Genomic DNA, 6,413 nt, shown 5'->3' with positions numbered 1-6,413 from the left:
CCAGGAGGTTGGCCAGGCCCCTTCATCCCTTTCAGTGGCACGCCACGCCCATTCGAGCGTCATCTCATTGTCCAGCATTTTTAGCTGCGTTCCGGTGAGCTTCAATCTTCCGCGCGCGCGATGTCCCTTCCTGCTACCTACCCACTTCTCAGAAGGTCTCACACAATGTGACTGTCTACGTGCCAGTGTGTGCGAGAGAAGATGGCGGCAGTAGGAGAAGCAGCGTGAGATTCACAGAACGGACCTTCAGGAGACCAAGCAACAAGGCCTCACACAATTCCCAGGTGAGTTTCTGTCCGCTCCTGGTTCTAACAGCACACAGACGCTTTGACTGTTTTAAATTGGGTGCTGCCATCTTCTGCGCACCCATAAGGCCTGGGACATTGAATGGAATCCTGCCGGTAGAGATTTTGGTTACTACTGTCGGACTCATGTCTGTGACTGTCGGCTGACCTCTGTTGAATCCTGTTTGCATGCCCCCATACTGGTGGACTTATATGCCAGTATGAACTCTGTCCCCAGTCACCAGGGCCTGCTGCCAGAGAGAGTGTAAGGTAGCTGCCAGGCACTTGTGGGCGCCTGCTGCCAAATAGAGTTTAAGAGAGTATTGCCGTAGGAATGCAGGGAATGTGATGTTGTCTGGGGGAGTGTGAAGTGGGAGGTTTGCGAGGCACATGTTGCCAAGGGATGGGGGGTGGGTGTCAGCCTAGGTATGGAATGGATTTCAAACGCTGTGTTTTCGGGACTCTAGGTTGCTTTGAGGTAGGGATGTGTGTTCCATAGTAGCGAAGGTATGACTTGTCAGTCCTGCATATATTATTAAAGACGTACCTTTATTATGCATAACATCATGCACCTTTATTGTGGATAATATGCGTGTGGTTATGTTTGCGCTATTGCGTCTTTGGAATACTTGTCTAGTTGATGAAACTGATAAAAGTAAGCTTTTGTTTACTGATTTTTTTTTTTTTGTGATAAATCGGGAGGATCATTCCAGGTATGTTTGTCTCCACTGCGAAACATTTTTTTAAGGCAGTCAGTTGAAGACTAGTCGCTGACTTTATGTTTTTGTGTTGCTAAGGTTAAGCACATTGTCAGGTTTTGCTGCTGATAAAGGTGCTAGTTTTACATGGATGAGCCATCTAGAAGGAATTAAACATGGCCAGTCTGCAACAGATCAGGTGTTTCTTCTGACAAGCCATGTTTCTTTCACATAAAGAAGGAGAGTCACGACAGTGCGTGTATTCAGAATAGTAACATTTCCTGCAATTATACGTTTTTTAAATCATTGCCTGTTAGTGTGAATAGTGAATACTGCAATACTCCGCCAGCTCGCGGAACTCTGCAAACTTTTTTTTTTTTTTAAATTTTTTATTGAGCAGCAGAGATGAGCATAAAAACATTGTACAATAATCAATGATAGAAAAAATAATGAAAACATCAAGCAAGATCTAGTAAAATCTTAATTAATTAATAGCATTTAGCAATTATGGTTGATACAGAGCAGGAAGCCGGTAAAAAAGTGCAGCATGCAGTCGTTTCTAAAATCACAATTCCAGAAAGATACAAATGGTGCAAAATATTTAAACATGGGATATGTAGACAACCCTACATTATAATTCTTATCGTTTCCCTTTGCCAACCCAAAAAAGATGTGCATATTTACTAATCCTGCACTTCTTATATAGATAAAGTGTCCTGTGCTAAAGTGCTAGGTACCAGTCATTAACTGATCACTATTAAAAAAAATCCAGTTTCTGGTAAACTTGTTCATTGCCCCTAACTCTTTTGGCGTAGACCTCTTCAAACTTTTTTGTCCTTTTCATTTTATTCACCCATTTTAGATAAGAAGGAATCTCCTCTGATCTCCAATTTTCAAGGATTAAGGAGCGGGCTACTAAAGAACAGATCGCCGTATAAAACTCTTCGGCTTTGGACAAGTCAGATCTTTTTGTTGAGATACCAAATAAAGCAACCTCAGCTTCAGGGTCAAGCGTCTTGTCAATGGCCTGACTAATTGATGAAAACATTTTACGCCAAAACATTTCGAGTTTAGGGCAAGTAAAAAAAATGTGAAGCCAGTCGCCTCCCTCTCGAAGCTGGCATCGGAAGCATTTATTTTCATCTCCTGGAAAGCGTTTATTTAAAGCTTTTGGAGTAAAATAGGCCAACCAACGGGATAAAAACGACATCTTTTTAAAATTGGCAGCTCTAAGGGCCTTGCCTCCTAACTGGGTGATCTGCTCCCATTTCTGCCTCGAGAAGGAGCAGTTAGTTTCATAAGTTATTTTGGCCAAAATACCTTCAACCAAGGACGACTCTTCGCCCTTACTCAGTAAAGTATACCAGTTCCCCACTCCTTTTAATTTCGCTTTATAAAGGGCATTAGCCAGAGGTGGTGGTGACCCGCATTCCGAAAGACTGTATTTATTTATTAAATTTACAATCTGTAAATATTCCAAAAAAACAGTCTTTAATTGATTACTAGGCCTGACCTGGACCTCTTGCCAGGTGATGAGTTTCCGGCTTAGAAAAAAAGAGCCCAAATCACCCAAACCAGAATCTCTCCATTTTTTGAGCTTACTAGAATGGATTTGAAGCCCAAAGATCTTACACTCTTCCAATTTTAAGTAATAAAAACCACCGGACCCTACCAGTTTAAAACAAGACTGTAGTCTGTCGGAGAATTCCCGGATGGTCTTATACCTGGTCTTTTTGGGTAGTTTAACTGTTTTAAAAAAAATCGGAACTTGCGAACCTGCCTCTTGTATCATTCTGTGATAAAAAAACATATCAAGCAGCCCATTAGGATCCAGTAAACGTGCTGCGAGATCCATAATCGCTGCCATATAGTATTAACGAATATTTGGCAATGATCCGATTGGCCGCACTCTGCTAGTCCTACCAGCGTGTTATCCCAAAGAATTGTGGTCCATGAAGTAGCGTCGGCGGGTACGCCTATGCCAAAAGATTAAAATGAAAATAAGTGTCGCGTTAGCCATCCCTGGACACGTGTTTCGGGGTAGTTGCCTCTCGTCAGCAGGGAGTAGGTATGTGTGTAGGGTTGCTGCGTAGGCTGCCAAAAAATATTCTCAGGTAAAGTACCACTCAAGGCGCGCAGGTGCGTAGCCATGGGCTCGTCAGCCCCACCGGCTCAAGGGAGCCTGAATGTAAACAAAAATCCGATTGGCCGCACTCTGCTAGTCCTACCAGCGTGTTACCCCAAAGAATTGTGGTCCATGAAGTAGCGTCGGCGGGTACGCCTATGCCAAAAGATTAAAATGAAAATAAGTGTCGCGTTAGCCATCCCTGGACACGTGTTTCGAGGTAGTTGCCTCTCGTCAGCAGGGAGTAGGTATGTGTGCGAGATCCATAATCGCTGCCATATAGTAACAAGCATTTGCAATGCAATAGGTCTCGCATTTATGTGAGTTTAAGCTATTTGCATTGTAAATGACAATGCCTTTTAAATATGTTAAAAAAAATAAAAAAAATAAAAGGCATTGTTATTTGCAATGTCAATAGCTCAAACCTGCGTAAATGCGAGACCTATTGCATTGAAAATGTGATGATGTGCTGCCCCCAGGTTAGCTGCTTACTCTTGCTGCGCGTTAGTTAAAGATGGACCATCAAACTTAAGCAGCCTTTCAAAGTGTGGGTGAAACCAGCCTGCACTTTTAGAGGGACAAAGACTCCCATGCAGTTGGGCGCAGTGAGTGACTGCACTCACTGACATGGAGAAGCATAAATGTGTCCAAGGGACCCCCTTTCAAATGGCGCACTGACTGCGGGCCATCTAGGACCAGGGTCCTTTCTCCGGTGTCATGGTCTGCTCCAAATAAGTTGAAAAGAATCTCGTACGAAGTAACCCCTTGCAGGCTTTAAATCGTCAGATTCTGACATTAACCAGTCACTAGCTAATAAACTAGCAGTCTTACTAAATAAGATTTTAGCTCGAGTTCATAACCCAGATCTGTGCTTTGACAGTGGGTCTGACGATTCACGATGGCCATTTAAAAAAAAAAAGGATTTCTAGCTAGGCATGTGCAAACCAGTCCAATTATTCATACACCATTTTGTGCATGCGAATGTGCCTGATGTGTCTTTCCAATTAATGATTTGTGCTTTTAGGTGTTATTTTTTGTGGGATTTGAGTACTTTGTGAACTTTAGCAATGCTACTTTTCATGTTACAAGGCACTGTTGTATTTTCTCAATGAAAAGAACATAAACATTCGATATCTGCGATGATAGACTACATTGTGTTCTGCCACTTTCATTGCCGAACATTCCGCATACGTGTGCAATTAAAATGGCTTTGACATAATGTAATTTGTCTTGATTCACGTTACACGGAATACACTTTTAAGTGCATTTCTCCTCATCAGTCTTTGTTTTCATGGGACTTATTAGGCAATTCTCATGCGCAGTGACTGAAATCGGACCGTCTCATGTCTACATGTGATTGAGAATGAATGCTTTTGTTACTTTGTGACTGGAACGATTCTCCACTCCCTCCTATACACATGGAATGAACGAGCAGCATTATCTGCAAAAAAAAGGTTCTTTTTTTCTGTTGTCATGTTTGAGTTTGCGTCAATTTTGAATGGTCTATGAGTCATCTATTAAACGTATTATAAGAACCACTTTTCGCACCAGCAGCATGCTCACTAACCACGTTTGATTTACGTGAAAGAAAAAAGGGCTTGATAGAAAGTTTGCTGGACGGGTGTTTAAGGGCATGCATGAAAGATATCCCATTCCGTTATTTAAAGTGCATTAGCATTTAAGATATCCCATTCCGTTATTTAAAGTGCATTAGCATTTAAAGTACTAATAATAAGTTGGAACAAAAACATAAGGAGGAACAGAAACAAAAAAAGTGCAGCTTTAGCAGTCATTTGTGGAGAACACCCTCGGGACGGAGCTTTTGCGCTGAACTATGTTATACCTACGAATGCGGGTGCCGTGCTTAAGCAAAGCGCCCCAGAGCCATGAAGCCACCTGCGCTGTGAGATCTGCGTGGATGTGAGCTGTGGGAGCCGGGATGGATCCCTGTGTAGGGCAGGCGAGGGGGCAGGAGCCCACCGGGACAGGACATGGCGACCTCGTCAGGGCCAGGTGAGCTGGCGGGCGTGCAATGGAGCGCTGGAGGGGCTGGCTGAGTGCACCTGGAGGCGCAGGAACATGCCATTGTGGCGCCGCAGGAGGCACTGCAATTTGTTGCAGAGCAGGGAGGGCTTTGACGAGCGGTCACCAAATGCACTTCCATGGCCCACGAGCTGCGAGACAGCGGAAGGGGGGTTTGAAGAAAAGGAACATGGACAACGGGAGGGGGGTGGGAATAGGACACTAAACAGAGCAGCGCTGGCTCAGGTGTGACCTAAAGCAGACATGGCGAGTAAGTTGGCTGAAGAGGTGGGGGTGGCAAATGGTGTTCACGGGCGCTTTGATGTCCTCAGTGGCCGCGCGGCTCACTGAAAACATCAAAGCGCCCGCGAAATGTAAGTGATCGCAATCGCGATCACACTTCAAAGCGCGGCTGTGTGACAGGCGAAAGTGAAAGACAACGAGTGCTTTCAGGCTGCCAAATGGTGCGCGCGCCCGGCACACATGCACAGTAGTTGGCGGCCTGAAAGCACTCGTTTGCACTTCCAAAAGTGCTTACTATAAGTCTAGCCAGAACAGCGCTAAAGCGCTGTCTCAGGCGAGACCTAAAAACGAATATTTGGCAATGCTAGACCCCCTTGAGCAGTTCCCAACTGCAATACTGACAATTTAACCCTGGATGCTTTCTTATTCCAAACAAAATCCCTGATCATTGACTCAATTTCTCGAAAGAAATTAGAGTTGATCTTTAATGGAACATTATAAAAAGAAAAATTAATAAGGGGAGTATTGACATTTTAATTAGTGCTACACGGCAAATTATGGTTAAAGAAAGAAGAGTCCCTCTATCAAGCAGAATTTTTATTTTATTGCGCATAAATAAATAGTTCAAACTGAATAGTTAATCAAACTGTTAGAAACATAGATACCCAAGTATCTAATCGGTTCTGTTTTTAGGGCTTGAGATTTAAGATTTAAAGGCAAAAAGTTACAAAGTTACAAAAGTTACAATCAGCATTCATTACTAGAATCTCCGTTTTGTTTTGATTAATTTTATATCCACCGATCTGTTCAAATTGACTAAATTCAAATAGAACTTGATCGAAATTAGATTTATCAGGTCGTAGATATAAGATTATATCGTCGGCGAATAATTTTAATTTTGCCATTCCTTCTATTGGTGATTTGATTTCAGGATTTTCACGAATTCTTATTGCTAGGGGCTCAATAAAAAAAGTAAACAAAATGGGGGACATCGGACTCCCTTGTCTGGTTCCTCGATTAATATTGATTGCCCCCTGTCGC

General features: G+C 43.1%; 1 long non-coding RNA gene across 1 annotated transcript in view; it reads left to right on the top strand.

The window, feature by feature from the left end:
• The first annotated feature begins 251 nt into the window (after positions 1 to 251).
• LOC146868352 (uncharacterized) overlaps positions 252 to 6,413 on the top strand; it is a 73,038-nt gene continuing 66,876 nt past the window's right edge. Inside the window, exon 1 of the long non-coding RNA XR_014966205.1 lies at positions 252 to 284. This is a non-coding gene — a long non-coding RNA (uncharacterized LOC146868352). The remainder of the gene's footprint in view (positions 285 to 6,413) is intronic.

This window comes from Triturus cristatus, chromosome 1_2, assembly GCF_964204655.1.
Source record: "Triturus cristatus chromosome 1_2, aTriCri1.1, whole genome shotgun sequence".
Taxonomy (NCBI): Eukaryota; Metazoa; Chordata; class Amphibia; order Caudata; family Salamandridae; genus Triturus; species Triturus cristatus.
The sequence above is the reverse complement of the archived record's forward strand: the minus strand, read 5'-3'. Positions and strand labels throughout refer to the sequence as shown.